The sequence below is a fragment of the Heptranchias perlo genome, chromosome 11 (genome assembly GCF_035084215.1).
Source record: "Heptranchias perlo isolate sHepPer1 chromosome 11, sHepPer1.hap1, whole genome shotgun sequence".
NCBI lineage: Eukaryota > Metazoa > Chordata > Chondrichthyes > Hexanchiformes > Hexanchidae > Heptranchias > Heptranchias perlo.
In genome coordinates this window covers 83,185,739-83,211,373 of record NC_090335.1, presented here as the reverse complement: position 1 = coordinate 83,211,373, position 25,635 = coordinate 83,185,739, and the positions used below count along the sequence as shown (strand labels likewise).

Genomic DNA, 25,635 nt, shown 5'->3' with positions numbered 1-25,635 from the left:
ATAACTTCCTTGCTTTTGTATTCTATGCCTCTATATCCTCTTGAAGTCTATCACTATCCTCCTCACTGTTTCCTACACTTCCAAGTTTTGTGTCATCTGCAAATTTTGAAGTTGTGCCTTGTACACCCACATCCAAATCATTAATATATATTATGAAAAGCAGTGGTCCTAGTATCGACCTCTGGGGAACACCACTGTATACCTTCCTACTCTCTGTTTCCTGTCACTTAGCCAATTCTGTATCCATGATGCCACTGCCCCTTTTATTCCATGGGCTTCAATTTTGCTGACAAGCCTATTATGTAGCACTTTATTAAATGCCTTTTGAAAGTCCATATACACCACATCAACTGCATTGACCTCATCGACCCTCTCTGTTACCTCATTAAAAAACGCAATCAAGTTAGTTAAACACAATTTGCTTTTAACAAATTCGTGCTGGCTTTCCTTTATTAATCCACACTTGTCCGAGTGACTATTAATTTTGTCTCGGATTATCGTTTCTAAAAGTTTCCCCAACACTGAGGTTAAACTGACTGGCCTGTAGTTGCTGGGTTTATCCTTACACCCTTTTTTGAACAAGGGTGTAACATTTGCAATTCTCCAGTCCTCTGGCACCACCCCCCGTATCTCCGGATGTTTGGAAGATTCTGGCCAGTACCTCTGCAATTTCCACCCTTACTTCCCTCAGCAACCTAGGATGCATCCCATCCGGACCGGGTGACTTATCTACTGGGAGAGGCAATATAAACTAAATGCTACAATTCTAAAGTGAGTGCAGGAACAGAGAGACCTGGGGGGTATATGTACAGCCAGTCTTTTTAGTACCTCCTCTATCCATTTTTAGCCCATCCAGTATCTCAACTACCTCCCCTTTTACTGTGACCTTGGCAAAATCTTCTTCCTTGATAAAGACAGATGCAAAGTGCTCATTTAGTACCTCAGCCATGCCCTCTGCCTCCATGAGTAGATCTCCTTTTTGGTCCCTAATCGGCCCCACCCCTCCTCTTACTAACCGTTTGCTATTTATATGCCTATGGAAGACTTTTGGATTCCCTTTTATGTTAGCCGCCAATCTATTTCCAGACTCTCTCTTTGCTCCTCTTATTTCCTTTCGCACTTCCCCTCTGAACTTTCTATATTCAGCCTGGTTCTCACTTGTATTATCAACCTGACATCTGTCATTTGCCCCCTTTTTCTGCTTCATTTTACTCTCTCTCTCTTTCATCATCCAGGGAACTCTGGCTTTAGCTGCCCGACCTTTCCCCCTCTTGGGAATGTGTCTAGACTGTACCCTCCTTAAAGGCCGCCCATTGTTTGATTACAGTTTTGCCTGCCAATCTTTGATTCCAATTTACCCGGGCCAGATCCCTTCTCAACCCATTGAAATTGGCCCTCCTCCAATTGAATATTTTTACTCTAGATTGCTACTTGTCTGTAACTAATCAAAACCTTTTGATACTATGATCACTGCTCCAAAAATGTTACCCCACTAACATTTTGTTTTTGCTATTGGAAGGTTGTTTCTTGTGGGGTCCCGCAAGGCTCAGTACTAGGTCCCTTGCTTTTTATGGTATATATTAATGATCTGGACTTGAATGTGGGGGGCTTGAACAAGAAGTTTGCAGATGATGCAAAAATTGGCCATGTGGTTGATAGTGAGGAGGAAAGCTGTAGACTGCAGGAAGATATCAATGGACTGGTCAGGTGGGCAGAAAAGTGGCAAATGGAATTCAATCCGGAGAAGTGTGATTTGAGGAGGGCAAACAAGGCAGGAGAGTACATAATAAATGGGAGGATACTAAGAGGTATAGAGGAACAAAGGGACCTTGGAGTGCATGCCCACAGATCCCTGAAGGTAGCAGGACAGGTAGATAAGTTGGTTAAAAAGGCATACGGGATACTTTCCTTTATTAGGAAAACATTTGCAGGGCTACGGGGAAAGGGAGGTTGAGTGGGACTAGTTGGTTCACTCTTGCATAGAACCAGTGCAGACTCGATGGGCTGAATGGCCTCCTTCCATGCTGTAGCCTTTCTATGATTCAATGATTCTATGATTAGCTGAGACAGGGAGGCACGGAGTTGGGAGCGCCCAGCGGCGAGAGATCCCATGTCACTGCCTGGGCCTCCGGCTTGGGTCAGAGTGAGGCCGGGTCCACTCCAATAAACATAATTTAATAGGACAAAGTCAGCATGGCTTTACGAAGGGGAAGTCATGTCTGACAAATTTGCTTGAGTTCTTTGAGGACATAACGTACAGGGTGGATAAAGGGGAACCAGTGGACGTAGTGTATTTAGACTTCCAGAAGGCATTCGACAAGGTGCCACATAAAAGATTATTGCTCAAGATAAAGAATCACTGGATTGGGGGTAATATTCTGGCATGGGTGGAGGATTGGTTATCTAACAGGAAGCAGAGAGTTGGGATAAATGGTTCATTCTCGGACTGGCAACCAGTAGCCAGTGATGTTCCGCAGGGGTCGGTGCTGGGTCCCCAACTCTTTACAATCTATATTAACGAGGAGGAGGGGACCGGGTGTAACATATCAAAGTTTGCAGATGATACAAAGATGGGAGGGAAAGTAGAGAGTGAGGAGGACATCAATAAAAAACCTACAAGGGGATATAGACAGGCTGGGTGAGTGGGCAGAGATTTGGCAGATGCAATACAATATTGGAAAATGTGAGGTTATGCACTTTGGCAGGAAAAATCAGAGAGCAAGTTATTATCTTAATGGCGAGAAACTGGAAAGTACTGCAGTACAAAGGGATCTGGGGGTCCTAGTGCAAGAAAATCAAAAAGTTAGTATGCAGGTGCAGCAGGTGATCAAGAAGGCCAATGGAATGTTGGCTTTTATTGCTCGGGGGATAGAATATAAAAACAGGGAGGTATTGCTGCAGTTATATAAAAGGTATTGGTGAGACCGCACCTGGAATACTGCATACAGTTTTGGTGTCCATACTTAAGAAAAGACATACTTGCTCTTGAGGCAGTACAAAGAAGGTTCACTCGGTTAATCCCGGGGATGAGGGGGTTGACATATGAGGAGAGGTTGAGTAGATTGGGCCTCTACTCATTGGAGTTCAGAAGAATGAGAGGCGATCTTATTGAAACATATAAGATTGTGAAGGGGCTTGATCGGGTGGATGCGGTAAGGATGTTCCCAAGGATGGGTGAAACTAGAACTAGGGGGCATAATCTTAGAATAAGGGCTGCTCTTTCAAAATTGAGATGAGGAGAAACTTCTTCACTCAGAGGGTAGTAGGTCTGTGGAATTTGCTGCCCCAGGAAGCTGTGGAAGCTACTTCATTGAATAAATTTAAAACAGAAATAGACAGTTTCCTAGAAGTAAAGGGAATTAGGGGTTACGGGGAGCGGGCAGGAAATTGGACATGAATTTAGATTTGAGGTTAGGATCAGGTCAGCCATGATCTTATTGATTGGTGGAACAGGCTCGAGGGGCCGATTGGCCTACTCCTGCTCCTATTTCTTATGTTGTTATGTTCTATACTAGAACTGTATAAAACATTGGTAAGGCCACAGCTTGAGTACTGCGCACAGTTCAGGTCACCACATTGCAGGAAAGATGTGATTGCACTAGAGAGGGTGCAGAGGAGATTTACGACGATGTTGCCAGGACTGGAGAATTTTAGCCATGAGAAAAGAATGGATGGGTAGGGGTTGTTTCCTTTGGAACAAAGGAGGCTGAAGGGAGATTTAATTGAGGTGTATAAAATTATGACGGGACCAGATAGGGTGGATAGGGAGGACCTATTTCCCTTAGTAGAGGGGTCAGTGACCAGGGGGCAGAGATTTAAAGTAATTGGTTGAAGGATTAGAGGGGAGCTGAGGAGAATTTCTTTTCACCCAGAGGGTGGTGGGGGGTCTAGAACTCACTGCCTAAAAGGGTGGCAGAGGCAGAAACCCTTAACTCATTTAAAAAGTACTTGGATGTGCACCTGAAGTGCCGTAACCTACAGGGCTGCGGACCAAGTGCTGGAAAGTGGGATTAAGCTGGATAGCTCTTTTTCGGCCAGCACGGACATGATGGGCCAAAAGGCCTCCTTCTGTGCTGTAACATTCTATGATTCTAACTAACTTTCCATGTTACTTGCTCCACTTGACCCACCTCATTCCCCAGAACCAGATCCAGCAATGCCTCCTTCCTCGTTGGGCTGGAAACATACTGATCAAGAAAGTTCTCCTGAACACACTTCAGAAATTCCTCCCCATCTTTGCCCATTACAGTTGCACCATCCCAGTCTATATTAGGATAGTTGAAGTCCCCAGTTTTCACTGCTCTATAGTTCTTGCACCTCTCTTTAATTTCTGTGAAAATTTGCTCCTCTATATCCTCCCCACTAGTTGGTGGCCTATAGAAAACACCCAGTCGTGTAACGGCACCTCGATTGTTTCTTAACTCTAACCAAATAGATTCTGTCCTTGACCCCTCCAGGACATCCCCTCTCTCTCCAGGACTGCAATATTCTCCTTAATCAATACTGCCACCGCCCCCCGCCCCCCCCACTCCTATTTTTCCTTCCCTATCTTTCGTGAACTCCTTGTATCCAGGAATATTCAGTACCCAATCCTGCCATTTTTTGAGCCAGGTCTCCATTATCACCACAACATCATATTCCCATGTGACTATTTGCGCCTGCAGCTCACCAACCTTGTTTACCACACTCCGTGCATTTACACACATGCACTCTGTACCTGTCTTAGACCTTTTCATATTATCTCTTAGTCTAATCCCACCTAATACTGTATTATTCTTGCTCTAGTGCTATCTCTCTCCCAATTCTTGTGCACTTTGTTTCTCCTTTCTAATGCTACATCCTGGTGTCCATCCCCCTGCCAAATTAGTTTAAACCCTCCCCCACAACACCAGCGAACCTCCCCGTGAGGACATTGGTCCCAGTTCTGTTGAGTTGCAACTCAATGAGTACTCACTAATTAATTAAAGAGACGTGCAAGAACTATAGAGAAGTGATAATTGGGCACTGGGAGTAATCCAGAGATTACTTTTAAGGTCCTGCTTTTTAACTTCCTCCTTAGCTCCTGAAACTCTGACCACAGGACCTCATCCCTTTTCTTTCCTATGCCGTTGGTACCCACATGAACCACGATTTCTGGCTGTTCCCTTCCCCCCGCAGAATGTTCTGCACCCTCTCCATGATGTCCTTTACCCTGGCCCCAGGGAGGTAACACACCATGTGGGACTCACATCGATGGTCACAGAAACGCCTGTCTTTCCCCCCCGACTATCGAATCCCCTATGAGTACTGCATTTCTACACTTCACTGTGCCCCCCTGAGCACTCCTTTGCCCCAATGTGCCATGCTCAGGACTGCACTCCCTCGAGATGTCATCACCCTCACTGGTATTCAATGCTGATACCGGTTTGAGAGTGGCCACACACTCTGAAGATTCCTGCACTGCCTGCCTCTTCCTACCCTTTCGGACGGCCCCCACTCGCTATCCTGAACTCTCTGTGGCTGTGGGGTGAGCACCTCCTGGAACGTACGATTCAGGAAACCTTCAGCCTCCCTGATGTTCTGCAGTGACTCCAGCCGCCCCTCAAGCTCAGAAACCCTCAGCTTGAGCTCGAGCAACTGGAGGCATTTCCTGCACACGTGACCCTCCAGGACACATGAAGCATCCTGAAGTTCCCACATGGTGCAGGAGTTGCAGGCAATGCATCTCAGCTGACATCCATTTTATTTAGAAACCTTTTTTTCTGAACTCCCTTTAGATGTTTGATGATTATTAATTTACTTACTGTTTACTTACCCAGATTGACCAGCCCTTTTATTCCGGGTTGTCATGTTCATTTACTGTCACGGAGCTGCGGTTAGACAGATGTCTGACACTGCAGGTACTCTCTAAACTTCCCAACACCTCACCACTACTTCTCCATCTGCAAAACAAGATGGCAGGCAATAAAAGGGAAATGAACTTAATTAGACACTCGAATCCCTTTATTCCTTAGATATCATTGGCTTTGAAAGCATCAAGGGAGGGTGTAGCACTGTTTGAAAGTATCTCTTAGAGCCAGCATTCTGACACATTCTCCTCTTCTCCCAGTACAGCTGGTACCCCCCGAAACAAGCCAGCACTCAACGTTTTTGCCAGCCGGTTACCGGCACAACCAGACACACAGCAGAAGATGTAGGTCATGAGGTAGAGGAAATAGCAACGAGTAAATCACAGCACAAAAGTGAGGCTGAGCAAATGGCAATGGTGGTAGAAGAGGGAACAGACACCAGCTGCCGGAAGGCTTAACCCACTTCCTTCCTCAGCTGCACTGCTGCCTGAGTAGGAATGTCCACAGGACTTGTCCAAAGTACCTTAGCAGGTCTTGCCGGGATGTAGCCCTGTCTTGCTAGAAGAGGTTGCCTTCAGGCAGGCTATGGTAACTCTAAGGTGTAGAAGTGTCATCCGTGGCTCAGTGGGTAGCATTCTCCTCCTTGAGTTAGAAAGTCATGAGTTCAAGTCCTACTGCAGAGACTTAACCACAAAATCCAGGCTGACACTTCTAGTGCAGCACTGAGGTAGTGCTGCACTGTCGGAGGTACCGTCTTTCGGATGAGATGTTAAACTGAATCCCCTGTATATGAAGACGCTATATAAATCATAGTTACACCACAGAAGAAGCCCATTATGCCTCTGCCAGCTCTTTGAAAGAGCTACCAAATTAGTCTCTTTCCCCATAGCCCTGTAAATTTTTTCCCTTCAAGTATTTATCCAATTCCCTTTTGAGAGTTATTATTGAATTAGCTTCCACCGCCCTTTCAAGCAGCACATTCCAGATCATAACAATTCGCTGCATAAAAAAATGTTTCCTCGTGTCGCCTCTGGTTCTTTTGCCAATCATCTTAAATCTGTGTCTCTGGTTACTGATCCTTCTATCACTGGAAACAGCTTCTCCTTATTTACTCTGTCAAAACCCCTCATGATTTTGAACACCTGTACCAAATCTCCCCTTAACCTTCTCTGCTGTAAGGAGAAAAAACCCAGTTTCTCCAGCATGGATTTGTGAAAGGTAGGTCGTGCCTGACAAAGAGGTGACTAAAGTAGTGGACAGGGGAATGTCAATAGATGTTATTTATATGGACTTCCAGAAGGCATTTGATAAGGTCCCACATAAGAGACTGTTAGCTAAGATAGAAGCCCATGGAATCGAGGGAAAAGTACGGATTTGGTTAGCAAGTTGGCTGAGCGAAAGGCGACAGAGAGTAGGGATAATGGGTAGGTACTCACATTGGCAGGATGTGACTAGTGGAGTCCCGCAGGGATCTGTCTTGGGGCCTCAATTATTCACAATATTTATTAACGACTTAGATGAAGGCATAGAAAGTCTCATATCTAAGTTTGCCGATGACACAAAGATTGTTGTGGAGATGCCGGTGATGGACTGGGGTTGACAAATGTAAGGAATCTTACAATGTTAATCTGGGTTCTTTTCCCTCAGTCTGGTTCAGCAAACACTGACTCGAACACACCTTCAGAATTAAACACATCTTTATTTTCCGCGGGGCTTTACTCTCGTGCACCCCAGTGGAGTCCGTCGAATCCAGCAGAGAAAGGCAAATTTACATTCAATGTGTTGCATTCTTATACATTTACAGCTAGAACATTAGCATAACAGCAGATTATTAGGAGCCAATCATAAGTGGTACATGTACACATTCTGGTAGTCATGCCCTGGTTCAAAACACTTAAAGGTCAAGGTAATCATTAACCTGTTCCAGCTGCACAATGTCCAGTAAACAACTCGACAAAACAATCATCTCCAAACCACAGAATGTTCCAGTTGCACAATGTCCTATCAAGTCACCTGCACTGTTAGAACATAACAGGATACTTTATAATGAATGCTATTGTTCGACCCTCAGCATGTTGCAATACAGTGGTCGTGAACTATTTAGCAAGGGGTAAGGTCAGCATTCTTTTAGGGTCCCTAAGCCTAAGGATTCTCAACAACACCAGGTTATAGTCCAACTGTTTTATTTGAAAATCACAAGCTTTCGGAGGCTTTCTCCTTCGTCAGGTGAGTGAGTGTGGGATTCCATGGAAGATTACCGCATATAGTCAGAGAACAATATCTGGTGATTACAGATAATCTTTCCAACTGCCCGTTGTCAAGGCAATCAAAGTGTTCAGACGGAGTGATCCATGGCGCTAGAACCACCATCAACAAGAGACGTTGGAATGAGGACAAATCCAATTAGAACCAAAAATAGGCAACTGCACTGGGACAGAGAGCCAACAGTTACTCGAAAAATCAATAAGACTAGGTGAAACTGGATAATCTGTTTCCTGAAAAGTGAACAATTTGAGAAATTTGGAGGGTAAAAGTCATGTGGTGACATTTTATTATCATTGGACATGTTGAGTGACATTTGCAAGGGGAAGTCCTTGTATCCTCTCCATAGAGTGAGCCCATAAGAACCCTGCATCGTTCTCATCGCAGCAGTGCCACGTGCAAGAGACCATGTCTTCATCATCTTGACTTCCCTGACGCTCTCCTAACTGGCCTCACACCTTTACCCTCCACAAACAAAAATTCATTCCAAATGTCGCAGCCTCTTTCTTCAGCTGCAGAAGTCCTGCTTTCCCATCACAACATTCTCTGCAAGCTGCACTGGCTCCCCATCTAAACAGCGAGTTACCTCCAAGACCATTGCCCATCCTAATCAGTGATTTGCTCCAGACTGATATCCCTGCTATTAGCTATTCCTTGTTCCTTGCCTACATAAGAACAGTCACTGCATCGCAAAGTAATACATTGTATTTGAAGAGACATTTATGAGAGGTTTAATAAGGAGATATGTAAACAAATCTCTACTACTCTTAACTGGCAGATTATTTCAAAAAAACTTTCACTTTGAGTAGAGACAAAAATAGTGCAATGATATAATGGGAAGGCTTGGATGCCAAACGGATGAGCTTTGATGGACTAAAAGGTCTTTTCTTGTCCTTGACATTTTTCTTGTCCTATATTTTTTTAATGTTCCTGCCAAGCCTCTTTGCCATTACTGACTTTCATTCAGCTACACCTATATGTTGTCATTCCTTTATATGAGAGTGGAAATCGGAGCCAAGTTTGTCACTTTGTGTGACATTTACTCAGGCAGGAGGTACAATTTATGGAAGGAGAATTGACTGAGGGAATATTGAATGAACGGACACCGCGCAACAATCGCCAGACTGGAGGGTTCCCTCCCAGTCGGGGAACACTTCAGCAGTCAAGGACATTCAGCCACCGATCTTCGGGTAAGCGTACTCCAAAGCGGCCTTCGAGACAAACGACAACGCAAAATCGTCGAACAGAAATTGATAGCTAAGTTCCGCACCCATGAGGACGACCTCAAACAGGATCTTGGGTTCATGTCACGCTACACGTAACCCCACCAGTGAAAAAAAGTTATCTGTTTTTAATACAACGGGTCATTCTCTGTCTTTTTCTTCCTTTCGGATGTTTCTCTCTCTCTCTCTGTCTTTTGTTCTGGCCGTTTGTATATTCGGTGGTCCTGTAGGTAACATTACTCTGTCTGAACACTTTGATTGCCTTGACAACGGGCAGTTGGAAAGATTATCTGTAATCACCAGGTATTGTTCTCTGACCATAAATGCGGTAACCTTCCATGGAATCCCACACTCGCTCACCTGACGAAGGAGAAAGCCTCCGAAAGCTTGTGATTTTCAAATAAAACAGTTGGACTATAACCTGGTGTTGTAAGATTCCTTACAAAGATTGTTGGCATTGTAAGCAGTGTAGATGAAAACATAAAATTACAAAGCGATATTGATAGATTAGGTGAATGGGCAAAACTGTGGCAAATGGAATTCAATGTAGACAAATGTGAGGTCATCCACTTTAGATCAAAAAAGGATAGAACAGGGTACTTTCTAAATGGTAAAAAGTTAAAAACAGTGGATGTCCAAAGGGACTTAGGGGTTTAGGTACATAGATCATTGAAGTGTCATGAACAGGTGCAGAAAATAATCAAGTAGGCTAATGGAATGCTGGCCTTTATATCTAGAGGACTGGAGTACAAGGGGGCAGAAGTTATGCTGCAGCTATACAAAACCCTGGTTAGACCACACCTGGAGTACTGTGAGCAGTTCTGGGCACCGCACCTTCGGAAGGATATACTGGCCTTGGAGGGAGTGCAGCGTAGGTTTACTAGAATGATACCTGGACTTCAAGGGTTAAGTTACGAGGAGAGATTACACAAATTGGGGTTGTATTCTCTGGAGTTTCGAAGGTTAAGGGGTGATCTGATCGAAGTTTATAAGATATTAAGGGGAACGGATAGGGTGGATAGAGAGAAACTATTTCCGCTGGTTGGGGATTCTAGGAGTAGGGGGAACAGCCTAAAAATTAGAGCCAGACCTTTCAGGAGCGAGATTAGAAAACATTTCTACACACAAAGGGTGGTAGAAGTTTGGAACTCTCTTCCGCAAACGGCAATTGATACTAGCTCAATTGCTAAATTTAAATGTGAGATAGATAGCTTTTTGGCCACCAAAGGTATTAAGGGATATGGGCCAAAGGCAGGTATATGGAGTTAGATCACAGATCAGCCATGATCTTATCAAATGGCGGAGCAGGCACGAGGGGCTGAATGGCCTACTCCTGTTCCTATGTTCCTATGTTCTTGAACCGCTGCAGTCCATGTGGTGAAGGTTCTCCCACAGTGCTGTTAGGTAGGGAGTTCCAGGATTTTGACCCAGCGATGATGAAGGAACAGCGATATATTTCCAGTTGGGATGGTGTGTGACTTGGAGGGAAATTCCCTTTCCCACTCCCACACTGACCTCTCTGTCCTCAGCCTCTTACACCCAATGAAACTCAACAGAAGCTCGAGAAACAGCACCTCATCTTTTGTTTAGGCACTTTACAACCTTCCAGACTCAACATTGATTTCAATAACTTCAGATCATAACCACTCCTCCCATTTTTTAGGACAGCAGGTGCTGGTAATGGTTCTGATGTTGCCATTTACAGCTCCTCTGGACCCATCTTTTATCTCTTTACTTGTCCCATTCCCACCCTCCGTGCCCTGCACCGTCATCACTTTTGTCATTTAATCAGTTCTGCCTTCCACCCTATCACAGACCTTCCCTTTTGTTCTTTCCTCCCCTCCTCCCCCACGTTTCCCATGCTCTGCACTTGCTTAAAAATTGTTTAATCTTTAACTTCTTCCAGTTCTGACGCAAAGTCATCGACCTGAAACATTAACTCTGTTTCTTTCTCCAAAGATGCTGCCTGACTTGCTGAGTATTTCCAGCATTTTCTGTTTTTATACCAAAAATAGATTATCTGGTCATTTTCACATTGCTGTTTGTGGGATCTTGCTGTGCACAAATTGGCTGCCAAGTTTCCTACATTACAGCAGTGACTACACTTCAAAAAATACTTCATTGGCTGTAAAGCGTTTGGGACATCTTGAGGTCATGAAAGGAGCTATATAAATGAAAGATCTTTCTTTCCTTTTTCTTTTATAACTGATGAAGCAGCTGAAGATGGTTGGGACAAGGACACTTCCTTGAAGAAGACTGGAAAGGCACCACCAGATTGGAAACAGGGCAATGCAGTGCCCATGATCAAAAACGACAACAAATCACACTCGGGCCAAAGAAGGCAAAGGGAGAGCAGGTGCTCTGGGGGTGGGGGACTGGAATTTGTGCCCAGACACACCGGGATTCTGCCCTGTGCAGAATAAGCAGAGGAAATTCCAGTCAGGGAGAGTGGGCGAGTCTTCTGCTCTTCTCCACTATGTCCAACTATACACTGCTCTGGTCAGACCGTACTTTTGGGTATTGTGTCCAGTTACACTCATCAAGACACAATGGGGAGCCTTCAAGCATTGCAGTCTATTCCTTAGTCCTAGAGATCTGCATTATGAGGAAAGACTGGAGATACTTGGGCTTTTCACTCTTGAAAGGAGACATCTGAGGATGTCAACAATGACTACATTTCAAAAGTACTTAATTGACTGCGAAGCGTTTTGGGACATTGTGAGGTCATGAAAGGCGCTATATAAATGCAAGTCTTTCTTTTTTTCTCAGGCCCGCCTCACATGGAAAATTCCCATCTGGAACTAGGAAGAGCTGCTGGTGCCCTGGGACCGTAACCAACAAGAGGCTGTGCTTTCAGGAAGGGAGGGGGGAGAATTGAAATGAATCTGCCTTAGTCGCAGACTCTAACTGTGTCTTATCCCTTCCCCTTGTACCAGAGATGATTGTTAAATCAGTGGGACATTTGTTCATTTTGAAAAAAACATTTTTTTTTTCATTCCAGAGTTGTGTTTGAAGAACTTTGTGAGCTGAACATAATGAAGTTGCGAAAGCTTTAACAATCATTTTCCAAACTTCACTGGGTACAGGAGTAGTGCCGGAGGATTGGAGGATTGCTAACATTGTACCATTGTTTAAAAAGGGAGCGAAGGATAGACTGAGTAATTACAGGCCAGTCAGCCTAACCTCAGTGGTGGGCAAATTATTGGAATCAATTCTGAGGGACAGGATAAACTGTCACTTAGAAAGGCATGGACTATAAGACCATAAGACCATAAGAGATAGGAGCAGGAGTAGGCCATTCAACCCCTCAAGCCTGCTCCGCCATTCAATGAGATCATGGCTGATCTGATTTTTACCTCAACTCCACTTTCCTGCCCTTTCCCCATATCCTTTGACTCCCTCGCTGATCAAAAATTTGTCTAACTCAGCCTTGAATGTATTCAATGACTCAGCCTCCACAGCTTTTTGGAGTAAATAATTCCAAAGATTCACGACTCTCTGGGCGAAGAAATGCCTCCTCATTTCCGTCTTAAACGGGCGACCCCTTATTCTGAGACTATGGCCCCTAGTTTTAGATTCCCCCTTGAGGGGTAACATCCTCTCAGCATTTACCCTGTCGAGTCCCCTCAGAATCTTATATGTTTCAATAAGATCTCCTCTCATTCTTCTAAACTCCAATGAGTATAGACCCAACCTGTTCACTCTTTCCTCTTAAGACAACCCTTCCATACCCGGAATCAACCTAGTGAACCTTCTCTGAACTGCCTCCAATGCAAGTATGTCCTTCCTTAAATAAGGGCACCAGAACTGTACGCAGTACTCCAGGTTTGGTCTCACCAGCACCCTGTACAGTTGGAGCATGACTTCCCTGCTTTTATATTCCATCCCCCTAGAAATAAAGGCCAATATTCCATTTGCCTTCCGGATTACCTGCTGCACCTGTATGTTGACTTTTTGTGTTCCATGTACGAGGACACCCAGATCCCTCTGTACCGTAGCATTTTGTAGTATTTCTCCATTCAAATAATATTTTGCTTTTTTATTTTTCCTCACAAAGTGGATGACTTCACATTTTCCCACATCATATTCCATCTGCCAAATTTTTGCCCATTCGCTTAACCTGTCAATATCCCTTTGCAGACACTTTGAGTCCTCATCACAACTTGCTTTTCCACCTAGAATCATAGAATCATAGAATCATAGAAGTTTACAACATGGAAACAGGTGCTTCGGCCCAACATGTCCATGTCGCCCAGTTTATACCACTAAGCTAGTGCCAATTGCCTGCACTTGGCCCATATCCCTCGAAACCCATCTTACCCTTGTAACTGTCCAAATGCTTTTTAAAAGACAAAATTGTACCCGCCTCTACTACTGCCTCTGGCAGCTCGTTCCAGACACTCACCACCCTTTGAGTGAAAAAATTGCCCCTCTGGACCCTTTTGTATCTCTCCCCTCTCACCTTAAATCTATGCCCCCTCGTTATAGACTCCCCTACCTTTGGGAAAAGATTTTGACTATCAACCTTATCTATGCCCCTCATTATTTTATAGACTTCTATAAGATCACCCCTTAACCTCCTACTCTCCAGGGAAAAAAGTCCCAGTCTATATAACCTCTCCCTATAAGTCAAACCATCAAGTCCCGGCAGCATCCTAGTAAATCTTTTCTGCACTCTTTCTAGTTTAATAATATCCTTTCTATAATAGGGTGACCAGAACTGTACACAGTATTCCAAGTGTGGCCTCACCAATGCCCTGTACAACTTCAACAAGACATCCCAACTCCTGCATTCAATGTTCTGACCAATGAAACCAAGCATGCCGAATGCCTTCTTCACCACCCTATCCACCTGTGACTCCACTTTCAAGGAGCTATGAACCTGTACTCCTAGATCTCTTTGTTCTATAACTCTCCCCGACGCCCTACCATTAACGGAGTAGGTCCTGGCCCGATTCGATCTCCCAAAATGCATCACCTCACATTTATCTAAATTAAACTCCATAAATTTTTGTGGAATACATTAACGATTTGGACTTAAACATAGGGGTAATGATTAAGGAATTTGCGGATGACACAAAGATAGGCCGTGTGGTTGATAGTGAGGAGGAAAGCTGTAGACTGCAGGAAGATATCAATGGACTGGTCAGATGGGCAGAAAAGTGGCAAATGGAGTTCATTCCGGAGAAGTGTGAGGTAATGCATTTGGGGAGGGCAAACAAAGCAAGGGAATACACAATAAATGGGAGGATACTGAGAGGTGTAGAGGAAGTGAGGGACCTTGGAGTGCATGTCCACAGATCCCTGAAGGTAGCAGGACAGATAGATAAGGTGGTTAAGAAGGCATACGGGATACTTTCCTTTATTAACCGAGGCACAGAATATAAAAGCAGGGATGTTATGCTGGAACTGTATAAAACACTAGTTAGGTCACAGCTACAGTACTGTGTACAGTTCAGGTCACCACATTACAGGAAGGATGTGATTGCACTAGAGAGGGTGCAGAGGAGATTTATGATGATGTTGCCAGGGCTGGAGAATTTTAGCTATGGTGACAGATTGGATAGACTGGGGTTGTTTTCATTGGAACAGAGGAGGCTGAAGGGTGATTTGATTAAGGTGTATAAAATTATGAGGGGCCGAGATAGAGTGGATCGGGAGGACCTATTTCCCTTAGTAGAGGGGTCAATAAACAGGGGACATAGATTTAAAGTGATTGGTAGAAGGATTAGAGTGGAAATGAGGAAAAATGTTTTCACCCAGAGGGTGGTGGGGTCTGGAACTCACTGCCTGAGAGGGTGGGAGAGGCAGAAACCCTCAACTCATTTAAAAAGTACCTGGATGTGCACCTGAAGAGCCGTGACCTGCGGGGCTACGGACCAAGTGCGGGAACGTGGGATTAGTCTGGGTGGTTCGTTTCTCAGCTGGCGTGGACACGATGGGCCGAATGGCCTCCTTCTGCGCCGGAAATTTTCTATGATTCAATGATTCAAATGTATTTCTATATAAGGGCAGAGTCGATACCAGACTCAAGCCTGTGGCGTTAGTGACAAGATGAAGGCACTCGTTGTTCTCAGTCTCCTGCTTGTGACCACAAGTGCCAAAATATTTAAGAGATGCGAGCTTGCACGGACCTTAAAGGCACAGGGATTGGATGAATTTCACGGATATAGCCTGGCAGACTGTGAGTCTCACCGCGTCAGCGCTAGTTTAACGCAGTCAGCACACTTGTAAATCCCCGCTGGGTCTGGGGCTGCCCCTTGTCCACATTCTTTTCCATGATGGTGAAATTTTAAGGCCACATGTCTCAGGTCATCTCAGTGGCTTAGCTAGTAAACGCAGCACGTGGTGTGGGACTGAGCAAATGGTGACCAGAAGGTCCAGGGTTCCAGCCCGTTCACTGACCTCAGCTTGGCCGCTGGCCTGTGGACCGTGGACTGTACCCCAGTAAACGTCAGCAGTAAAGGGGAGAGGCCTGGAAACAGTGTTCCTGTTTGTGTCTTTCTCCAGTTTGTGCAATCCCTGGATTACCTACTAACAAACTGTAGGTAAACCTACATCAGTACCCACCTTCTGTGCTGTTTTGTTTGTTCTCTGTCTCACCCCTGTCCCTTCATCTCCATCTCTTTCTTACCCACGACTCCAAAACTGTGGAACTCTTTCCCATCCTTTAAAACTCAGACTTCAAATCATCCAATCACTGCGACTTGATACTTCATCCCCTCTTGTACTGTCAGTCTAACGAGTGTCCTGCACTATGGGCTCCAGCTCCTCACCAAGGTCACTCAATAAAAACCATTGTAAATGGACTGTGAGTGAGGAGAGAGGGGAGAGAGAGAGAAAGAGAGAGATGGACTCTCTTAATGGGACTCACCGAGACTGAATGGAGCCTTATGACAAGGGCAATGGAGAGGAGAGAGCAAATGAAAGAAGGTTTCTGCTACAGGAGATCTTGGAGCCATTCTGTAGTCTAGAGTTTTATAGCGGTTATGGTATGGACTGGTAGCCCAGAGGTCATGAGTTAACATCCCACTCTGGTGAATTGTGAAACTAAACTAGCAAATCTGGTCTTTTGTGGGCTAGCACCAGAAACAAACATGAGAAGATGTTTCCACTTGTGGGGAAGTCCAAAACTAGGGGGCATAAATGTAAGATAGTAATTAGGAATTCAGGAGAAACTTCTTTAACATAGAAACATAGAAAATAGGAGAAGGAGTAGGCCATTCGGCCCTTCGAGCCTGCTCCGCCATTCAATATGATCATGGCTGATCCTCTATCTCAATACCATATTCCCGCTCTCTCCCCATACCCCTTGATGCCTTCTGTGTCTAGAAATCTATCTATCTCCTTCTTAAATACATTCAGTGACTTGGTCTCCACAGCCTTCTGTGGTAGAGAATTCCACAGGTTCACCACCCTCTGAGTGAAGAAATTTCTCCTCATCTCAGTCCTAAATGTCCTACCCGTATCCTGAGACTGTGACCCCTCCTTCTAGACCTCCCAGCCAGGGGAAACATCCTCCCTGCATCAAGTCTGTCTAGCCCTGTCAGAATTTTATATGTTTCAATTCATTCTTCTAGACTCGAGTGAATACAGGCCTTGTCGACCCAATCTCTCCTCATACGACAGTCCTGCCATCCCAGGAATCAGTCTGGTGAACCTTCGCTGCACTCCCTCTATGGCAAGTATATCCTTTCTTTGGTAAGACCAAAACTGCACACAATACTCCAGGTGTGGTCTCACCAAGGCCCTGTATAACTGCAGTAAGACATCCCTGCTCCTGTACTCAAATCCTCTTGCAATGAAGGCCAACATACCATTTGTCTTCCTAACTGCTTGCTGCACCTGCATGTTTGCTTTCAGTGACTGGTGTACAAGGACACCCAGGTCCCTTTGTACATCAACATTTCCCAATCTATCACCATTTAAATAATACTCTGCTTTTCTGTTTTTCCTTCCGAAGTGGATAACTTCACATTTATCCACATTATACTGCATCTGCCATGTATTTGCCCACTCACCCAACTTGTCTAAATCGCCTTGAGGCCTCTTTGCATCCTCCTCACAACTCACAATTCCACCTAATTTTGTGTCATCAGCAAACTTGGAAATATTACATTTGTTTCCCTCATCCAAATCATTGATATATATTGTGAATAGCTGGGGCCCAAGCACTGATCCCTGCGGTACCCCACTAGTCACTGCCTGCCATCCCGAAAAAGACCCGTTTATTCCTACTCTCTGTTTCCTGTCTGTTAACCAATTCTCAATCCATGCCAGTATATTCCCCCCAATCCCATGTGCTTTAATTTTGCACACTGGCCTCTTATGTGGGACTTTATCAAAGGCCTTCTGAAAATCTAAATACACCACATCCACTGGTTCTCCCTTATCTATTCTACCAGTTACATCCTCAAAAATTATCCAATAGATTATAGTCCTTATGTCACTATGGTTTATTCAGCAACCTGCTGCTGCTGAATTTTACCCCCAATCTGCCTGTTATTCTCTGTGAAATGAATAATTGTGTTAATAGTTTATATTTGTTTAATATCTTTCTTCACATTTGTTGAATTTCTTTCTTTGCATTTGTTCACAGGAATGTGAAATGGAGGTTGTATCCATTGAGGGGATCCATCGTAAAGTAATGGAGAGATTAATCGAGTTTGCATGCACTGCCAGTATTTCCGTGAGGAAGGAGGAAGCCTCCAAAAGCTTGTAAATTTCAAATAAAATCATTGGACTATAACTTGGTGTTGTAAAATTGTTTACAATTGTCAACCCCAGTCCATCACCGGCATCTCCACATCACAGTATTTCCATGGGTGAGAAATGCGTCATACACGTGATGAATGGAGCTGTTATGTACCAAATGGACAGTGTGGTCAAAGCGTGCTGTGATTTCCTGGCACAGCAACTGGATCCCAGTAATGCTATTGGGATTGGAAACTTTGCCGAGCAGATTGGCTGTGCCGAGCTTCACCAGAAAGCCAGGGAATATATCTACATGTACTTTAGTGATGTACGTACCAGTAAAGATGGCAATGCTCTGCATATAGTATAACCTGAGGTAAACTGAGCGACACAATAGCTGTCTGCTGCTCCAGGATGGGTAAATTTGGTTGTGGAATCGTTTCTATAATTCATTTTGTCTGACATATCTACATTGGATGACATAAATGGGTTTGCGATCTGTTCTGAAGCCTCTGCTCCACCAATGGAGAGGCACTTCTCCTTTGTTCTTTGAGGATATAACGTACAGGGTGGATAAAGGGGAACCAGTGGACGTAGTGTATTTAGACTTCCAGAAGGCATTCGACAAGGTGCCACATAAAAGATTATTGCTCAAGACAAAGAATCACTGGATTGGGGGTAATATTCTGGCATGGGTGGAGGATTGGTTATCTAACAGGAAGCAGAGAGTTGGGATAAATGGTACATTCTCGGACTGGCAACCAGTAGCCAGTGGTGTTCCGCAGGTGCTGGGTCCCCAACTCTTTACAATCTATATTAACGATTTGGAGGAGGGGACCGAGTGTAACATATCAAAGTTTGCAGATGATACAAAGTTGGGAGGGAAAGTAGAGAGTGAGGAGGACATAAAAAACCTACAAGGGGATATAGACAGGCTGGGTGAGTGGGCGGAGATTTGGCAGATGCAATACAATATTGGAAAATGTGAGGTTATGCACTTTGGCAGGAAAAATCGGAGAGCAAGTTATTACCTTAATGGCGAGAAACTGGAAAGTACTGCAGTACAAAGGGATCTGGGGGTCCTCGTGCAAGAAAATCAAAAAGTTAGTTTGCAGGTGCAGCAGGTGATCAAGAAGGCCAACGGAATGTTGGCTTTTATTGCTCGGGGGATAGAATATAAAAACAGGGAGGTATTGCTGCAGTTATATAAGGTATTGGTGAGACCGCACCTGGAATACTGCATACAGTTTTGGTGTCCATACTTAAGAAAAGACATTCTTGCTCTCGAGGCAGTACAAAGAAGGTTCACTCGGCTAATCCCGGGGATGAGGGGGTGGACATATGAGGAGAGGTTGAGTGGATTGGGACTCTACTCATTGGAGTTCAGAAGAATGAGAGGCGATCTTATTGAAACATATAAGATTGTGAAGGGGCTTGATCGGGTGGATGCGGTAAGGATGTTCCCAAGGATGGGTGAAACTAGAACTAGGGGGCATAATCTTAGAATAAGGGGCTGCTCTTTCAAAACTGAGATGAGGAGAAACTTCTTCACTCAGAGGGTAGTAGGTCTGTGGAATTTGCTGCCCCAGGAAGCTGTGGAAGCTACATCATTGAATAAATTTAAAACAGAAATAGACAGTTTCCTGGAAGTAAAGGGAATTAGGGGTTACGGGGAGCGGGCAGGAAATTGGACATGAATTTAGATTTGAGGTTAGGATCAGATCAGCCATGATCTTATTGAATGGCAGAGCAGGCTCGAGGGGCCGATTGGCCTACTCCTGCTCCTATTTCTAATGTTCTTATGTTCTTTGCTTAATACCTCCCCAAAGAATTAAGGACTCAAACTTGCATCTTATTACCCCATATTTTCATAGTATTATACAGCACAGGAGGCCATTCAGCCCATTGTGCCTGTGCCAGCTCTTTGAAAGAGCTGTCCAATTAGTCCCACTCCCCAGCTCTTTCCCCATAGCCCTGCAAATATTTCCTTTTTTAGTATATATCCATTACCTTTTGAAAATTACTATTGAATCTGTTACCACCACCCTTTCAGGAAGAATGAACTTGGTTACCGACGCTACTGCCAGTGGAAAGAGTTTCTCCTTATGTACTCTATCAAAACCCCTCATCATTTTGAATATCTCTATTAAATCTCCCCTTAACCTTCTCGGCTCTAAAGTGAACAATCCCAGCTTCTCTAGTCTCTCCTCATAACTGAAGTCCCTCATCCTGGTATCATTCTAGTAAATCTCCTCTGCACCTTCTTGACATCCTTCCTAAAGTGTGGTGCCCAGAATTGGATACAATACTCCAGCTGAGGCTTAACCAGTGCTTTATAAAGGGTTAGCATAACGTCCTAACTTTTGTATTCTATCCCTCTATTTATAAAGCCACGGATCCCGTTTGCTTTTTTAACAGCCTTGTCAACTTGTCCTGCCACCATCATAGATTTGTGTATGTGAACCTCCAGGTCTCTGTTCCTGCACCCCCTTTAAAATTATACCGCTTAGTTCATTCTTCCTTCCAAAATGCATCACTTCACACATCTGCATTAAATTTTACCTGCCATGTGCCTGTCCATTTCACCAGTCTATGTCATCCTGAAGTCGTCTGCTCACTGTTTAGTACATTTCCAAGTTTTGTCATCTGCAAACTTTGAAATTATGTCCCCTATACCCAAGTTCAGGTCATTAATATATATTTTAAAGGAAACTGTGACCAGACATATCCTGGTAATGTTTGCAAAGAGAACTTCCTCGGCTGCCAAGGGTCTGCTTTGATGTTGCAGTGTTCCCTCTGTATTAAGATCAACCACAACCCACCTTTCATTTTTTAATTGCTCTTTGAGTGTCTGCCAAGCTTTTGCTGTGTTTTAACAATTTCCTTAGCTGAATTCACTATAGTGCCTCTGGGGAATGGGTGTGTTGGGAGTGTTCTTAATTATTTTAAAATAATAAAAGCTTCAAAGGCTGCCGAATCTTAAGATGTTTCAGCAAAGTGTGTTCTAATTTCAGGTGGCAAAGCAGGAAGAGTTCTTTAACCTGTCGCACTGTCAGCTGGTCACCCTTATTAGCCGAGAGGATCTCAATGTGCGCTGTGAATCGGAGGTATTTCATGCCTGCATCAACTGGCTTCAGTATGACTGTGAGAACCGGAGGCCCTGATGAAAACAGTCCGATGCCATTCTCTCACGCCACATTTCCTGCAGATGCAACTCCAGAAGTGTGAGATCCTCAAATCGGATTCCAAATGCAAAGATTACCTCTCTCAGATTTTCCAAGATTTGACTTTGCACAAGCCTACAAAAGTTCTTCCTCGATGAACACCAAAAGTGCCACAGTTAATGTATACAGCTGGTGGCTACTACCGCCAGTCACTGAGTTTCCTAGAAGCCTACAACCCCTGTGATGACAGTTGGATTAGGTTAGTGGACTTAAAAGTGCCCCGAAGTGAGCTTGCAGCCTGTGTTGTCCATGGACTGCTTTATACAGTGGGTGGTCGGAATAATGCTCCAGATGGGAACACTGATTCTAATGCCCTTGACTGTTATAATCCGATGAACGATCAGTGGTCATCTTGCGCTGCAACGAGTGTTCCAAGGAATCGAATAGGTGTTGGTGTCATTGATGGTCTGATCTATGCTGTTGGAGGATCACATGGCTGCAGTCATCATAACAGTGTGGAGAGGTAAGTAATTTGGCTAGAAAACCTGCTGTATTCAGCAAGTAATCTGATCCCATAGACTTTGGGTAACATACATCCAGCAATACCATGATGAATCCTGTTGACAGTGAAATCTTGTTTGTATCAAGAGGTAACCAGTTTAATATTACAGACTACAGTTTGAAGAGCTGGAGAAAGCAGTGAGTTAGGAGTTTGATAGTGGGGAAAAATACTGCTTCAAATTGAATTTGTTTCTGCATGTTGTCAGCCTGACTTGCTAATGATAGAATACTTTGTGAAAGGTTTGTAATCCTGAGATTGACTAATCATACAAGAAACACAGTGTAGAAACAAGTTATGCAGTTTGTGACTGGAGGAAATGCTTCCTCTTAACCTGCAAGGCACTTTCCTCTTCTTAGGAATTGAACACTGGAGCGCAGCGTTTCATGAGAATAGGAATTTAATTTCATTGGTTCATTTGCAGTGAAAGTGAATTGGGTCATTGGAATATGGAAATTGGTTCCAGAGAAAATACTGTTAGAATCTAACAGTCCAATTGGTGTTTATGTATTGCCAAGACAGTCCTGTGTTCTATGTCTATTTGCTGGTGCTTTTGTATGTAGGACAATTGACAGTTACTGCCTTGAGTTCAAATATTTTAACTGATAACATTCTCCTAGAGAGTGGTGAGAATGTGGAACTCGCTCCCACAAGGAGTAGTTGAGGTGAATAGTGTAGATACATTTAAGGGGAAGCTGGATAAACACATGAGGGAGAAAGGAATAGAAGGATATGCTGATAGGGTGAGATGAAGTAGGGAGGGAGGAGGCTCATGTGGAGCATAAACACCGGCACAGACCCGTGTGTAAAAGCTATCAATCATTACTGGGATGATGGAATAATTGTGTCAAACAACTATGGGATTTTCCAGATTAACAATAGACAGTGGTGTAACGATGACACTGCCAAGTTACCCAACAATCTCTGCGGGAACAACAGTCACCGTAGGGCAATCAACACAACATCAATCTTGGTTATTTTCTTTTGTGTCATGTGTCATATGTCATTTCATGTGTCAGGTGTGGCTCAATGGGTAGCACTCTTACCTCTGAATCAGAATGTGGAGATGCCGGTGATGGACTGGGGTTGACAATTGTAAACAATTTTACAACACCAAGTTATAGTCCAGCAATTTTATTTTAAATTCACAAGCTTTCGGAGATTTTCTCCTTCCTCAGGCAAATGTTTCAAGAGCTCCTTGAAGCCTACGCATTTATACATATAGAACAATACATGGTGTTTACAGACTGCCCCTGCAACTGCCCGTTGCACGGTGATTGCCTTGGCAACGGGCAGTTGCAGGGGCAGTCTGTAAACACCATGTATTGTTCTATATGTATAAATGCGTAGGCTTCAAGGAGCTCTTGAAACATTTGCCTGAGGAAGGAGAAAATCTCCGAAAGCTTGTGAATTTAAAATAAAATTGCTGGACTATAACTTGGTGTTGTAAAATTGTTTACAATTCTGAATCAGAAGGTGGTGGGTTCAAGTCCCCCTCCAGAGACTTATCTAGGCTGAGGTTCCCAGCACAGTACTGTGGGAGTGCTGCACTGTCGGTTGTCTTTCAGATGAAATGTTAAACCAAGGCCCTATTTACCATCTTGGATGGACGTAAAAGATCCCATTGCATTATTTTGAAGAAAAGCAGGGGAGTTTGTCCTGGCCAATATTTATCCCTCAACCAACACTGCTTAAACAAATTATCTGGTGATTATCACATTATGAACATTGGAACAGGAGGAGGCCATTCAGCCCTTCAAGCCTGTTCCACCATTCAATGGGATCATGGCTGATCTGTATCCTGACTCCATTTACCTGCCTTGGCTCCACATCCATTAATACCCTTGGCTAGCAAAAATCTGTCACTCTCACGTTTAAAATTATTAATTGAGCTATCATCTACTGCTCCTTGTGGGAGAGAATTCCACACTTCTACCGCCCTTTGTGTGAAGAAGTGTTTCCTGACTTCTCTCCTGAATGGCCTGGCTCTGATTTTAAGGTTATGTCTCCTTGTCCCTGCTAGCGGATTACTACTCCAGGAAGATAACCATTACACTACCATATCCTGAGTGTTATCCGGCAAAGGCAGCTTGTTTGTGTGACGTGGTGTAATAACCCACTGCTATTTCTCCCCGCCGAGGTACCTGGGTCCAGAAGGGATAAGAAGACTGATGGGATTGTGTCAGTCAAGTCCCCAATTTATCCAGATCCATTCGCAATCTATTTCCCTCCTCTAAGGTTCTGATTTTGCCACAGAATTTGGCACCAACCCTAAATGTAATTACGGTACTGCCAATACCCTATACCTTTCTCCAGATCCTTACTGAATCTAATGAACGGGGTCGGGGATCTAACATTTAACCCTGGGCTACCCACTCATGACTAAACCACATTTAAAACCACCATTTGTTCATGGTCCCTTAGCTGATTTGTTCTGCATCTTCTCTGAAATAAGCCTGGTTTAAAAGAAAGACTTGCATTTCTATCGTGCCTTTTACTATCTCAGGACGTCCCAAAACCTTCACAGTCAATGAAGTACTTTTGAAGTGTAGTCACTGTAATGTTGCAATTGCAATATTTTAATTTTTTTATTAGAGGTATGTTGGAGGATGAAATCATTGATGACGTTCGATGTGCCAAGTCTGTAGTTGTCACCCAGCTTGGAATGGAAATCTGCGACACTAAACCCTGCTTTCTTTTTTTGCCTCAAGCTAAAACTTTGAATATTCATGTTAGCAATTCAAAGTAATGGAAAAACATTTTTAAATGAGACCCCAAGGCCCACATAGCAAGGCATCACCAGAGGTTAAAAGCCTAAGGTGAGGGAATTACTCGGTGATAAGTAAGGAGTTCCAAGGCCTTTAGGAATGAGTTAGAATAGGAGGCAGTATGATGAGGCTTAATTTGTGTCAGCCATGGCTCAGTAGCAACACTCTCATCTCTGAGTCAGAAGGTGGGTTGCCAACTCTGGTTGGACGTATTCCTGGAGGTTTCATCACATGACCTCCCACCTTGAACCCATACTGGTCCATCCTCCAGGCACCACTGGCCTTTCCAGCCAATTGGAAAGGGAACAGATTCTTTGTGACCCAATTGGATTAATCATGATTGTCAGTCAAACAGCCTTTTCCTGCAACCCCAACTAATAAATGAAAATTTCCAAGACAATGAAAAAAAATGTTTTTGTTTAATGGCCCTGTGATTTTTCTCCCAGGTGTTTTGCTCCCAGCAGCGTCCTGGAGATTAATCTTAAATTCCTGGAGACTCCAGGGCAATCCTGGAGGGTTGGCAACCCTATCAGAATGTCATGGGCTCAACCCCAAGAAGAAATTTGAGCATATAATCTCGGCTGACATCCCAGTGCTGCACTGTCGAGGCACCATCTTTCAAATGAGATATTAAACTGCTCTCATAAGTGGACGTAAAAGATCCCATAGCACTATTTCAAGAAGAGCAGGGGAGTTCTCCTGCTAAATTTAAATCGTCCAGTACTTCCCCGGAGCGGAGAAACTGCGCCATGTTCTCCACAGCCTTCAACATGTCATCAATGACGACGAACACCTCGCTAAGGCCATCCCCACACCTCCACTACTCGCCTTCAAGCAGCCACCCAACCTCAAACAAACCATCGTTCGCAGCAAATTACCCAGCTTTCAGGAGAACAGGGTCCACGACACCACACAACCCTGCCACGGTAACCTCTGCAAGACATGCCAGATCATCGACACAGATTCCACCATCACACAAGAGGACACCACCCACCAGGTACATGGTTCATACTCCTGTGACTCGGCCAACGTTGTCTACCTCATACGTTGCAGGAAAGGATGCCCCAGAGCATGGTACATTGGCGAGACCATGCAGACACTGCGACAACGGATGAGCGGACACCGCGCAACAATCGC

General features: G+C 44.2%; 1 pseudogene; it reads left to right on the top strand.

Annotated features, from left to right (window-relative positions):
• Nucleotides 1-18,147: 18,147 nt before the first annotated feature.
• Nucleotides 18,148-25,065, top strand: LOC137326873 (kelch-like ECH-associated protein 1; annotated as a pseudogene).
• The last annotated feature ends 570 nt before the right edge of the window (nucleotides 25,066-25,635 follow it).